The following is a 15,549-nucleotide window of genomic DNA, read 5'->3' on the forward strand; positions in this document are numbered from 1 at the left end:
CAGACGGGTTAGATGAGAGCCAGATCTGATGAGAGAGAAGACAAAAATAAATGTAAAGAATGAATAGGAGAGAAAAAATGAGTCAAGGAGTGGGACACTGGCTGCCTGCCCTTCTCAGTACCAGTGAACCATTAAACCATCTCTGCTATATCTTGTAATCCCATTTACTCCAAGCAAGAAATTTTACATGAGATCTCAGTAATATCAGGACTATTTTCTTTTTTAAAGGGTTTTTAATTTTATTTTGTCATAAATTAAATCTCTAGATGTTTTATTTGTGTGTTAAAAACAAGACGCAGGTTTTTTAATCCTCCTTGGCATAAAATAGTTGTAATCAATCTTTTAAAACAGATACTATTCAAAGAATAAGTTTAAAAATGCATACGCTCAAAGCGCACTTTATCGATTGGGTGCTCGATCAAGAAAGAAACTAAATATGTCACCGCTAGTGTAACTCGTATGCCATTTTTAAAGAACAAATCCTTAGACAGAAACTTGCACTTGACATTTAATATGCTTGGAAAAACTAATGTAAAATAAACACTTTTATGAACAGCCTACTTTAAAGAGTATGTTTCTGACATAGAATCATAGAATCATAGAATCATAGAATGGTTGGAAGGGACCCTAAAGATCATCTAGTTCCCTCAGCAATGGGCAGGGACACCTCCCACTAGACCAGGTTGCTCAAAGCCCCATCCAGCCTGGCCTTGAACACTTCCAGGGATGGGGCAGCCACAACTTCCCTGGGCAACCTGTTCCAGTGCCTCACCACCCTCACAGTAAAGAATTTCTTCCTGATACCTAATCTAAATCTCCCCTCTTTCAGTTTGAAGCTGTTACCCTGTGTCCTATCATTACACTCCCTGATAAAGAGTCCCTCCCCATCCTTCCTGTAGGCCCCTTCAGGTACTGGAAGGCCACTATAAGGTCTCCCGGAGCCTTCTCTTCTCCAGGCTGAACAGCCCCAGATGTTCTTTTATTTTTACTTAGTTTAAGGAACAGTCCGTCCCTCCCTCCCTCCTCCTTTTCCAGACCTTCCCCCTAGACTTCTCTTGAACTGGAAACCTTCCATGGTGATTTATTCCTCAGAGTGTCTATGGTCCAGCTCTGGCCTCAGGGAACAGGAGATAACAGACAGCATCATACAGCCAGTTTACAGATCTGCAGAGGGTGTTACAGTCAGTCTGAGACAAGAATTATAACAAGCCTGTTCAAGTGTGTAACAGGCGAATCCTTACATCACTTTTGTTGGTGCAGCCATCAGTCTTGACCTTTCATTGCATGGATTGGAGACCTTCCGGAGGAGCTTGTGATTCCTTTCTTGGTATACCTATAAAGAGGGGAGCAGTGCCAAGGAATGGCGCACATCCAGCTCTTGACTACAGGCAGTTAGCATGATAAAACAGCGGCGGTCCCTGGCTGGAGGAGAAGAAAAAGGCAAGTAAAGGAATGTATACGAAACCAAGTCACTTATATACTTTACGCTGTTAATGATATTAACACCATCAGTGATGGTAGCTGGTATTCAGGTCTCTAAGTATGACCATAAGTTTAAGTATTAATGTGAAAAGACATTTTTTCTATGCTCATAAACTTTGTCCCACAGAACTGCCATTTGAAAAAAATCCACAATTCTGTAAGAGGGAAGCAGCCTAGCCAGCTCTGCCCTGTCATGCTTCATAGGACTCCATATAATCTCTCACGTTTGAAAAAAATGCGAGCAAGCTGAAAATATTTCAATAAAAGCTGACAATTTCCTAAGAGTAGTGAGTTATATTTTATTAAAAAGTAAAGTCCCATGTTGCACATCTACTGAGAAGCAGATATTTGCATTCAGATGTAACACTTATGAACTTCTATGAAAGTGTTTAGTCCTTGAAATGTATAAATATGGAACCAGGATAGTTCAGTTTTTCACTTGTAAAAAATAAATAAATATGCTGTCCCTTGCGCTCATACATAGGCCTCCAGTCTTCCTCCCTCCAAACAGTGCTACATTTGACATGTAAAACAAAGAACAATCACAGGCTAGAAAACAATTCATGCTAGTTCTGTACATTTATGCAATGTTTGTTTCTTTAAACTAGAGTAACTTAAAATCATTTTTGTTTCAGGAGAGCAGAGTAGTCAAAATGAAAATGCCTGGAAAAGATACAGGGGACAGTGGCTGCTTTCACACTGGAAGACTTTTTTTCTGAAGATCATTTTCTTTCTATGTGAAATAACCAGGTGTATATGTAAGGGAAAAGAAGATACGAGCACCCCACAGTTGTGGGGAGCAAGTATTATATAGGCTTACGCCTACAGGGAGTAGGAGCTATAGCTCCTATTTTAGGTCTCCTATGCTCTTCACAAGAAAATCAGACCCAGGTGGAAGAATGGAGAGAAAAAAATCCTCAAAAAGAATGGAGCAAACATTTACAAACAGGTTGGTTGAGCAGAGGCTGATGTTAACAATGTGACATGAAATGTGACCTGGGTCTCAGGAGCCTGTAGAAGCAGGGAAGCTTACACTGATCTTCTAGATTTGTTTTTGCTGTGTAAAAGAGTCTACGACAGCGCAGCTCGACAGTGTACCTGTGCTATGCTTCCTCTAGTCATGTGCGCAAGGGCAGAGTGGGAATAATATGCTGTTGTTATGACCTGCTGTAGTTTTGGTTTGTGCTGGACAAGCTGATTTGCTGGAGGAAGCTAAGGTGGGCCATCATTCCTTCTTAGCACCCTACCTCTTGCAATCTGTACTCCCTTCCATTAACACTGAGTCAATGGTAATTTAATTAATGCAGTTAGTACAACAGTTCACTCTCTCCTATAGAGAAAAAAAAATAATCACTCTGTTGAAATTCAAAGGAAAAGGAAAGAGTAGCTATCATCTTGGTCTTTCTTGCAACTCCCTGAAAAACACAAAGTCATTTTAATGTCAATCACTTGCTGTTACACAGTCAAAGGAGATCTAACTTAAAGCACTTAATATGTAATTTCTGAATTTTATCCAGGATCTCTCTGCTCCAAATCAAAACTCCATCTCTTGTTGTTTGATCATCTTGCCACAATATTAACTCTTTACTCAAAGATAATGGTCCAAATTCTCAGCTTGCATGAATTAGCATAGCTCCTTTGCCTCTAATGGAGCTGTGCCCATTTCAATCAGCCAAGTCCAAGACTCTGGCCCACTATTTTTAAAATTCTTCTGCCTGATTCAAATGGTATTTGTATGCTTTGTGTAGTGGAGCGAGGGCCAAAATAAGATTTATATAGAAAATACTTACTATTGCAAAGCTGGATTGTTTATGATTAATACTAGAATTTTCAACATATTATTTACCAAGAGACTCTAAAGAGGATTTTTATTTATTCACCAAAGACAACTTATTATATTCCTTTATAGCATCACATTCACCAAAGCATAGCAAAGTGCGCACCAAGCCACATCTTGCTTCACATATCTAAGCAACTTGGTATAAAGAAGTACATTTTTATTTCTAGTAATTTGAATTTCAGCAAAAATTCAATGCTACCAACAGCAGTCCAGGCTATACATGTGTCTATAAACTACTGGAGGAGCTCACAACTCAGTCATAGAACCAGAATATTCCTAAAACATCTTCTGGCTTGTACTTGAGGCTTTGAGCAAGTACAACATTACCTGTGTTAGTCTGCCCCACACAAACTCACTGGACCCAAAAAGTCCATGTCCTTGAAAAGATGCCTCTGAAAGCTTATCCTCTAATGCCGTTCTAATGTGCAAGCATAAATCTTATAACAAAATACCCTTCTCACAGGAGAATCCTATAAAGCAATTTCCCAGTGGCATTTCAGGGTAATATTTCATTCCTCTAAATATGAACCTGTAGGAGCATAAGTAAGTATGCGTGTACCGGACTCACCTGGGAACTCTCTGCCTTTGCTTTCAGTGCAATTTAAGTTTTAAAGAAGATCTACTTGTGAAAAACCGTTGGAAAACATTGATTTTGTGAGCCAGAGAATTGTTAGTCTTTAATCAAACAACTATACTTTGAGGGTTTTTTTATTTTTTTGGGGGGAGGGGTACCAGTCTCCAAGTGATTACTCTGTTCCAGGTGGAGCTTGGTTAAGAATGACTCAGGCTTGGGTTGTGTTGGAAAAGACATGACCAAAGCACAGACTGCTGGCCTGCTGCAAGAAGAGTTAAATGACTGATCACTTAGAAAACGTGTTGACTATTTTATACATAATCAAGGTTGGATAAAAGTTGGTGTGGTGTATAATTTGCTAACATTACAATTAGTAATTACGTCTAAAATAACCTTACATGATCCATTAACTGTTATGTGGTCACACACATGGTGCAAAACTCCTTACAAGATCTTACATGCTTTTTCAAAAAGCAATGAGATTATAGATTTTATGAAGAACTCTGAACTCTTTCTAAAAGAAGATGTGCTGAAATTGTGACAAGTTGGAGTGGAAAGGAGGTAAGTATAAGGATTTAGGAAGGAATGTAAGTAATTAACAGCCTCTTCTCTCCCAGCAAGAATGCAAAAAAAAGTTGTACGTTCAAAGGCATGCCCAGTAATAAAAGGAGAAAAACTAAGTACAAGGAAAGTATGACAAAGAGTGATAAACTCCAGTGACCACAAAGAAAACACAATCCCCTGTGAAAGATTCCTGCGGTAGCAGACCCAAAAAGGACTGCATAGAGTACAACCCCTGCGGACAGTTTGATGCCCAGAACAGTATATAATACTGTACCCACGAAATGCTATTTGACCACAGGGCTCAGCAGAGATTATTTGGTCTCATCATTGCATCAGGGTACAACTTCTGGTTAATACCCCACCTTGTTTGATTTAGTCCAGGGGTCTCCATACCATACTCCGTTACAGACACTATCCTCATGTTTGCAGGCTGTTTGCCCACACTCAGGAACTCTCACCTGTTGCACCAAGTCTCATGATAAAAGTCATTGTAAATTCAGAATGAACTTTAGCATCTCTGCAGTGCTTCCTCCCACTCTACGAATTCCGTTCTGCCACTGGAGAATGATTAAGATCATTACTCTTCCAGATACAAAAGTCAAGAGCAGTAAACTATCACGATTTCTAGTATTACCTAGCAGTGTAAATTTTAGTCGACAGATAGTGTACAAGTTTTTCACTTTGATGGTTGATATGGTCACCTAGGTTACAGTGCTTCTATATCTGGCAACTCTAAGCAAAAGAAGGAAATTGGCTGAAAACTAGCACTTTCAGTGAAAGTTTTTAAAAAAAGCTTTCCTTTTTTTTATCTAAAAAGCTTTGACCCTTCTACAATTAGCTCTGAAAAAAAAAGGATATTAATACAAAGTCAGTTTCAATCTTCCCATAGGTTGTCATTTCTTAAAAATGCTTTTTATTTGACAAGTTTTGCAAATGCTTCCATTAATAAAACAGTGCTTGTCTAGAAGCTGCTGAACATTGAGAAATGCAAGCCTGGCACAAACTTGGTAAGTTTCTTTCTGGAAGCAGTTGTGATTCCTAATGTTTATTCAGTTTTTCCTCCTATTATGATTTCTTTTCAGGAAAGGAAACAGTGCTTAGTCAAGCTCTGTACAGTGCCTAGGACATTCTGTGCACTGCAAGTACTGCTAAGTAATCTTATTCCCACATATGTGTGTTTATTACAAATACAGTCAGTTCCTTGGTGCCTAAGTTAATAATACCCTATACAAAAAAAATAGCCACTTAATCTCCTTGTATTGAATTGCACTCTAAGTAAATGTAGTGGGGAAATGTGCAATGACTTTGGGGCACACAGCAGTGACTGTGGTGTGCAGAATAGGCCTGTCCCTGATGTGCAATTCCTGTGCCTGCTTGCTGGCATTGTGTGTGCTCACTTTTAATTATTAACATCCATCTGCAGTTCATGTGCATCTAGCAGAGAGGACAACTGTGAGGGCAAGGCACACATGTACAGGCGTTGTGTTCATTCTTAAGAACAGTAATGCCTCTCTACAGCTGCTGTTATAAACAAGATAACTGAAGTAATTGATCGTCTTTTTCCTTTTTAAAGTATGTATCAGAAATATCTGGTGGTTCTATTATTTTGACTTGGACTATTGTAAGCGTGAAGAGGCTTGAATACTCCTGTTGGTTTTAGTTCTGAAGCATCTTGAGTTACTCAATAGGATAGAGATTATAAGCTTCTATACATGTATTCCTTTCTTAGTACTGATATGACATTGTATTTTCTACAGAAAATTTATCCACTACCTGGATCCACTTTATATATAGAAGGATTTCTAATTAAATTCAGCTGTTTCCTTTGGGCTAGTTCAGGCCTAGCTTTTCGCTTGACTATTGCATTCCATCATTTTGTATGTAAACAAACGTCATTGCAGGTAATAAAATGAAGGAGGCAAAGATTTTTATCTGGCTAATGATTTCTGGTAGTTGGGGAAAAGGTTCATTCAGAACCTGGGGATTAGCAAACTATATTTGTGCAGAGGTGCTCTGTGATCAAATGGAAAACTGGATCTTTAATTCTGAAGCTCTCTTCCTTGCTACAACACAAACCCTCTCTTTGTTGAGACACAATAAGTTTCTTTTTATGACCCATTCAATTGAACGAAAAAGAATCTTATCTCTCTGTTGTGATTTGGATTATATATTATACTTGCATTTGACTTCAGTTTTCAATGTCAATTATTGAGTCTTCTAGGGGTGGGACGCTTTTAACAGGATATTTTTTCCGCTTATTGACAGGATGGTTCTGTAGGTGTGTTCTTCTTAAGCCTAATATTAATAACCAATCAATAATTAGTAGAAATAAACTAATCTGAATAGACATTGAAAACAGACATGCTGCTACAAACAGAATGCTTTGATGTAGAAGCAAGTTTGGAACTCAAAAATCAAATCGATTTCCAGCCCCTGGCAGCCCCCCTGTGAAATTGTGTCTAGTACAAAAAAATACTGGTGAAATTTAAATGGTACTCAACTGGTACTTTACATTTTAACTAGAGAAATGTTGAAAAGGTGATTGTTTGGAGAGGGAGAAAGGCATCAGATTAATACATTATGAGACCTGGCACCAATCTGAACTGGAGATCTAAATTCACAGTGAATGATGTTTGAAATTTTAGTGCTTTTCTTGTTGCACTTCAAACTTGAACCACAAAAACTTCATTAACCTCTGTTAGACTGACACAGAAGTCATAACACCAAAGATACTGTCAGCAGAAGATTTCCACCATCGTGTCCCATGTATTTGCAAGTGTAGTCAAATTCACAAGAGTTTCTTCACACGCACTTCAAAACTGAAATTTAAATGGGTTTTCCACCTGAACAGTTGAGAGTTATGAATGTTTTGCCTGTAACCTGCCTCAGTTCAGAACACTGATAACTCTATCCTGCAGCTAATCCATTATTTCAAAATCTGGTTTTCCAAAACCAAGTTTCCCCTTATAAAATGGATTTATGGTGTTGATCTGATCTCGTGAGATCTATCAGTGCAATCCAAAAATAGAGGCTGTACACTTAATTGAACGGATTTAAAGGGATTTGGTGGTGAGGAGTTGAATGACATCGGCAGTCCTTAGGTTACAAGTCTACCTGATTTAGCGCATTGAGTGATAATCAGTGTCTAAAGATACAACAAGTTTGTGCCTTCAGGAATGCTTACAGTCTGCCAAGCAGAAGACAATGCCTGTTTCCCACAGAGCTTTCTTTTCTCTGAAATAGGGGACTGTACATAGGCTGAATAACCACTAGTCAAAAAACAGAAAAAGTAGTCATGAGAACACCCACCATGAAGACCACTGGCACATCACTGGAGACTGTGATCCCTTCCCTTTCTATGCCACAAAAGGATAAAGGAAAGATTTGGACCAGTACTAACAAATTGCCTACAGTTACCCTGAGGAAAATATTAAAAGCTGAGGAAAAACTAGTTAAGTGGAACTCTCACACAATGCTAAAACAGCAGTCTCAAAAGAAAAAAAAAAAAGAAATATTTTATTTGTTTTAACAATGAAAATTGGAATACTTTAAATATTTATGACTGTTTATTCATTTATTCTCGTGTATATTCTACTGTGCAGACTTTCTTAATATAACCTATGTCTTTTAATCACAGTGGATTGCAAATGACACAATTTATCTTCACAGACACTGAAAAAAAAAAAAATACTTTTCAAATGGAAACACAGTTGTGTTCTTCGCTGATGGATTTGACCATTCTTTGAATTTTATTTCACCAGGTGATCCATGGATACTTTATTAATTAAATTTATTCAGTTTGAGGATCGAAATCTTTTGAGGGGAAAGTGCTTGGCATGTTAATGTAAGAAGATGTTTAAAAATAACCTTATAAGAATGAATACAGAAGAATAAATTCATTATCTACACAAATAAACACCAGTTGCAGGGTTCAATAAAGATTTTTTTTTTATTTCAATTTAAGTATGAATTTTTACACCTTAAAAAAAACCCCAAATAACCACAAAAACAACAACAACAAACAACCCTAGGCATACTGACATTTGCATATAGCTTTTTGAGTTATTTTAAAATGCATTTAGTTGTCCCTTGACAGATCTTGTTTCTCAATAGCTGGGAAAAACAGCATGTAATGCCAATACTTCTCAGGAATTAAATGAAGGACTTCAAAAACAAGAGATAAAGAAAGCAAAAGTATTTGCAAAAGAAGGTCTGGGTCATAAAATTTTTTTAGAAGTGAAATTGACAGAATAATGAAAGGAATATAATCACAACATTTCCAGTCATAGAAATTAGGATCAGATCCAACAGTAAGAGCATCTAGACTGACTACTTGTGTCCACTGTCTGTGACTTCTTGGGAGTAAGAAATTTCCTTTGTGCTTTTTGAAACATAAAGTTACTAGACTGAAGTGGTGACAGTACTCACCCTCTTCTATGACCTCATTGTACCTCTTCTCATATTTTGCACATTCAGAATAAAATCTTTTTCACAGCACTTACAAGGTTCCCTGTGGGGTTCTTGTTTATTTTTTCATTAGTGGAGCATCCCTGTTTGCTGTCTTTGTGAAGATTCCTACCATGGCTTGAAAGATAATCGATTTCTTCAGGAAACTTCTAAATTTAGCATTTTTCTGAGGCAATTTACACTTCACTTCTTCATGTCTAAAGGACTTCTGCCTTCATTCAGTAACTCACCATAGTTTCTAACTATTTTGTCTGAATCTCTGATTATTAAGTTTGAAATCATGGACTGCCCCTTTTTCCTTTACCTATTTGTAACCTCAGAGAGACCGGTCACGATGGAAACGCTATTATTCCTAACTGGACGGGGACAATTTGGCAACAGTGAAAGTAGGTGCCACTTTTCTTCTGTAGCAGTGAACACAGACAATAAATTGATGGCACGAAAGAAAAACAACAACCAGCATGGAGTATGAATTGAAAAGGATCCAGGAAACAGAAAGGAGTAAGGCGGAGGCTTGGAGCTGATGACAAAAAGGAAGACTGAAGAATCAAGGAGCAATAGCAAGGAGAATAGCAGATTCCGTAGGAGCTTCCTTCCCTTAAGAACTATGTGCTGTAGCACAGCCATGTCAACACATAGTGCAAATAATGGCTACTCCAGTTCTCAGGTTTGATCATAAAGCTGTTTCAATGTTACCTCCCAGGATCATGTGTCAGCTTAAACAAACGATGGCATTTTATGAAAAGTTTTCTCAACACAAAGCAACATCTGATAGCACGTGCGGTTATTGAGAAAAGTCAAATTTTTGTTCTTCCAATCTCCTGAGAAAAGAAACAGAGAGTTGACTAGCAGTTCAGGTGTTTGCTTACTTACATGGAATGTGTCCTATTGTCTTTTCATAAATTTTAAAATGAAAATGCCATCTCTTCTCTTCAAAAAAGGAAATCCTCACAGCACTTTGTTTTATTACACTTAATCAAACAGAAAAAAACCCTGCTTTATAAGGTATTTATGAGGTAGTGCTTGTCTAGAGAGTTGATATGAATACCTTCAGATTACTGAATGATCGGTACTAGTCTTTTATTTTAATAGTATTACAAACTGCCTGAAGAAGTGCCCTGATGCAAAGCGTTTGATTGGAGAGACACAGTTAAAATGCTGTAATCTGCATTTAGTGAGGCACAACATTATTTGCCCATGTTATGCCAGTGCTATTTGGGGCATGGATAACCCCTGGTTACCTCTGTGTCCTACTGGGAACGGAGTAAATAGAGGGATTCCCTCCTTTTAGTTGTAAGGTTATTGATAGACAGGAAAGCTGATAGAAAAATATGGTTAAAACTAGGCAGATGGAATCTCATTATGGAGCTTTTCAGTCAGAAGATGCTGTTTTGCAGAGTGGTGGGAATATTGTGTCCTTACTCCATACAGGGCATGGACTCACGAGAGTCCCTGGGAAAGAGAAGGATGTAGGAGGCATGCAGGGCACGTGGAGGGGTCAAGGGTAGAAGCTATCAGACCACCTGGAAACTGGGAGCAGGTTGTTATGGATAGCAGGAGGAAGGCTGACAGCAGCTCTTACCATTGCAGCTGATAGTGCTGATAGAGGCACTAGCATGATGCTGTTTGAGGGGCCCTTTGAAATAAAGAGGTAAAGGAAGGGGATAAACTGGAGCAAGAACTGAGAAATTAAGGGAATCCCTTGCTTGTGCTGGTCTAGGTTTAAGTTTCTTGTGTTTTAGTAACAGCTGGGAAGCATCTGAGACTTAATATATTCCACTCACTTCAAAGAAACATGGAATATTGGAAAAAAAAAAAAACAAACCCATATCTTGTTGATCCTAGTGCAGTTCAGAATCATATCCCTGCTCCATATATTTTATGGACCCTACCCTTATTCTCACGGCCAACTTTCGTGACTTTAATGCAGGCTTGTACAAAGCAATGTACAGCAATGAAGCAGAAAATAAACTATCATTTCAGTAGAAATATAGTGATTTTAATCACAAAAATGAAATCTGTGTTGCATAGAAGTGGCAAAATCTCAAAAAAATGTTTTGCTTTATGTTGAGAAAGGCCTCAGTTTCCACCTGTGTCATGAGAATTAAGACACAAATACATCTTTGTAAGTATTGTCCATAAGTGCACACGTATGACCAGCTAAAGCTAAAGTCAGGTGAACATTTTTACTTCTGCCATTTACTCTTGAAGTCCTAACTTTTTTGAGCTGTATCTCAAATTTTTGGGTTTTTTTTGTTCTAATGCAGTCACAGCAATGAACTTCATAATGGTTCCTACAAGCAAGTTGTCTTAGCAGAATAATCATCAGAGCAAGCTTTAGACGCTGGACACATAATATTCTTCCTTTCCCCGACACTGGCACTCATCCTAGTGTGCATGTTCATTATATTAAATAACCTTGTGGCATTAGACACCGATGCATACAGTGCCTGTGTACCAGGGCAGCTCAGAATGTTAAATATGACTTCAGGAAAACGGCACTTACACACATGCTGACAGTTCATTTTCAGGTAGGAGCTTCTCAGCTGATCTGTACACAGCAGCCTCAATCTCCAGTCTTCCCACTGTGAAATTTTAGACAGCTTGTCTGCTGATTCCTTGCCAGACCTATTAATATTTATACATTCCATACACATTCCAGTCAGAGCATGTAAGTTACAAATCTCTCTGATTTAGAAGCTATTAAGATTCATGACCCCTTTAGCTATTTAATCTATGGTCCCGAAGCCTTTGCAATCAACTTACACTTGAAGAAAAAAGGACAAATCATTACTGTTCAAATATTGTCCTGCATTGTGTCCATTTGTAGTCCATCAAAGAGTAGTTAAGAGCTTCAATGCATTCATTTATCTCAGAGACGCATGTTATTATTGCAGGCATTCTTTCCTTGGAAGAAGAAAGAATAGGTATGTTATTTACTGAGTTGCATTTAATTTTGGATTAATGACTTTTTTAGCTGTAGCTCCTTCTCTGCATAAGAAACAAAATCTAATTCATTTTTTCTGTTCTCATATCTGGACATCTATTTGGATACAGTGCGCAAGGGTACATTGATGTGTTGCCAAGGACATCCAGGTAGAAAAAGCACAGTCTGTCTTCTGGAATGTAGTGGAGACTCCACCTAAAGAGGGAGTCAGCATCCTCCCCTTCTTAAGGTTTATATGTGTCTTAGAATGGTGTGGTGGTCCATCACAGACTACTTCTTCAGGATCCATCAGAAATCTCAAAGTTAGCTTTTCATTAAATTCATGTCAGTTTTTCTCTGTAATAGATAGTTCATGAGTGACTTCAGGTGTCCACAGCTTTCAGTGAGTGCAATGAATGATAGGAATTCAGCACCTCTCAAGATTTAGGTCTGAAGTCTGTAAAGGAATTAGTCTTAGTCTGTAGCAGAAAGCAAAGAGGAAAAGAAAAAAGTAAGTGAGAGAAGTCTTAGGATACTTTAATATTAAAACAGAATTTTAAATTATGATCTTAAGGCTAATAAGAGATTCTATTCTTTGCGTCCTTTGTACTGGAGTTTCTTTCACCTTAGGATGTAAATGATTATCATTGTACAATTAGTATCGCCATCATGATGCTACTATTTTGTGCTGCTTTCTTGGAAATAGCTGAAAATACACTGATGGAATTCGAAAAACTAATCACTTGTTTTCAAAAATTTCAGGGGAAATTTTGGGACGATTTTTACCTGAAAAATATAAAGAAAACACTGAAGTACTGACGTTCTTGTGCAGAAAAAAAATAAATTACCATTTCTTTTAAAGCTGTTGTCAATGAGAGTTTTTTATTTTGTCTTGTTTTGTTTCATAGCAGAAGCGAATTATGTTCAAAAAGGTAATTCTTCCAATAAAACCAGAACTGCTCTAGTAGAAAGTTATGTTTCCAGATCTTGCATATAGACTAAAGGTCTGAAAATATAATGAGGCTTGAAATTTTGAAATGGCATTAAAGCCTATGGTTAGGGATTCTTATATGCTATGAAGAGCTGTGGAAATTTTCACCATTGCCTTCAGCAGGAAGAAGATATAGAACATTTATAGCACATACAGTCCGTCACATATATTTTGCACTGTTGCTTGTACCTTTTTATCTCTAGAAACACTCAAGGAAAAAGCCGATCTTTCTTTTGAATGATTTGCTCTCAGCTGCTGCTTCCTACAGCAACTCATGAAGTTTCTGCCTGCAATATTATTGTTTTCTCTGTGATTAAATGATGTGTTTGGTAACGGTTTAAATCACAGTTTATCTAAAAGTTCAATTTATAAGCAATTTGTAAAAAGTTTAGACATGCCAATGTGTTTTTCTGGTGTACATTAAGGAACTGTTGGCCTGTTAGTGTGAGACAGGCCAATTTTTTCCTCAGAGCTTGCAGCGTGCAACCTGCTGGCTTTAGAGCACATGTCTCTTCAACATGCTCGCAACGTCTCCCATTACTTCACTCTTCAGGCAAAGGTTCCAGTTTACAAACTGTGGCTGAATTATGACTTGAGGGGGTGACATGATTGAAAATGTATTGTTGGAAGATCAGGTTCAAACTGGACCTGTGCTGAAAATAGAATATCCATTTTGCTGGAAATTTTGAAATCGTGAAATTATTTTCATCTTGCTTCAGAATGGCAAGCTGAAAATCTGAAGCTTTCATCAGATGACAAGGGCTGAAAAATACATTTGCAGAAGATAAAGAATCTGAGTCAGGCATTTTGGCCTGGGATCCTGGTTCCTAAGCAAAGATATGGCAAAATCTGGAATACTCTAATTCCCTTATATTGAGAGGAAAATTATTTCGTCTGAAAACTTCATATATAAGTACCTGTTGACCCAAAATGCCCCGTGAAAAAGACAGGACAAGAAGAGAAAAGTGACAAATATACTTAAGCTTTCCTAATTTCAGGAGCAGGTGTGTACACACATAAGGCGATGTTGGAAGAAAACTGGGGAAGAATTTAAAAGGGAGGATGCTGTGAGGGTGGTGATATGAAAGCTTGGTGCTGGGCGCCAGAACAGTCTCTATGGGTGCCAGAACCTGCCTCTGATTGATCTATTGGAGATAGATTGTAAAGGAGATGATTGTACCTTCCTCATGCCAGTATGTTAAGGGAAAAAAACCGATATTTTGTTGAATTCTTACTGAGTATACCAGTAGCTGTAAAATCCTGGAAATTAAAATGAAAATTAAGAGGATTATACTGTGTTCAGGGATGTAGTAAGAGATGGTCTAAGCTCTGTGACTGGACTGGAAACCGGTGGTGTCCAGTTCTTTGCAGATGCCCATTATTTTCCTGGCAGCAGTGCAGAGCTTTCTAGGCCAAACTTGAACCTGCTGTCAACAGGCTTGTCTTAGTTGGTGACTTTTCACCCCAGCTTCACAAGTGGTCCTTTAAAATCTCAGGAATCTGCGGACCTTCATTTCAAAAGCACTGCTGCAAGCAGCAGTTTCCTTCAGGAACTGGAATTCTCAAGCCATTCTAACTTTAATTTCTTTTCCGTGCAAGGCAGTCTACTTCTTTGGACAGGAGCAAGGAAATCTTATTGCAAAGAATTTAGCCTTTTATCAGCTTTAGCACAGATACGTCTTGAGAACTGACTGCAGACCTGACAAGCCATCTGCTGTATTTACACCATAGTAACATTATTTTTTTAACATTTTTGCTAATGAGGTATAGTCAGCAAATAAAAATAAATCATTACCGCATGGGATCTTCTGATTACCAGTCTTAATGTGTAGCAAACAGATTTTCTGATGTCCTTTGGACAGATGTCAGATAAATGTAACTTTCTACTCTGCAACAGATGGATTTGGTGCTTTTACTGTCGATGAGAATTACACATTCCTGGCAAGGTGAAAAATCCTTCCATCCAGGACTGGGCTGGCACCCTAGCGCTTCCGAGGCATGGTGCAACGGGCAGTTGGCAGCCGCGCACCTTCCTGTGATTATGCACAAGACACGTTACTACCTGGAACTAATTTGTAGTGTAAAATGAGGGAACGTAGCAGAACTTCCTCCGGAGATCTAAGGGGCACAAAATAAGGAGCTTAATCAATGGAGGGCTGTGAAACCTGCCCCTCCCCTTTACACCTCCCTGCAGTGCCATGTATAATTCACACGCAGACAAGCACAGCTGTAGGCATGCACGGTGTCAAAAATGCACAAAACCACCCGGTGAGGAGATCTGTAAGAATCTGATTCATGCTGTGTCTTTTGAATGCTGATTCTGCAGTCCCTTCTTTCATTTTCTCTACCTCCCGCTATACCCCTGACAGCATCTGACCTGCCTTCCATTGCAACCAAACATTTTCTTTGGTAACAAGCCTGAATAGTACTTCTCAAGGAGGTTTTGCACTATGTCGCTAACTATTTTGGTTGCATGCCATAGCAGGTCAGCATTGTAATTATGTAAATTTGCTGTAATTGTTGCCATAATTAGCATGTTTCATTTTAAGGTCTAAATAAGCTCCAAGTATATTCTGAAGTGCTACAGAGGAAGGGGAAGGAGTGAAAATAATATACACACAGAGTGCTATGCTGTTGTCATTGAAAAACTCTTATTTCATGGTAATTCACATGGTAATTGAGCTAGGAAATGCTTGTAAGGATAT

Source organism: Rissa tridactyla, chromosome 1, assembly GCF_028500815.1.
Source record: "Rissa tridactyla isolate bRisTri1 chromosome 1, bRisTri1.patW.cur.20221130, whole genome shotgun sequence".
Classification (NCBI taxonomy): Eukaryota; Metazoa; Chordata; class Aves; order Charadriiformes; family Laridae; genus Rissa; species Rissa tridactyla.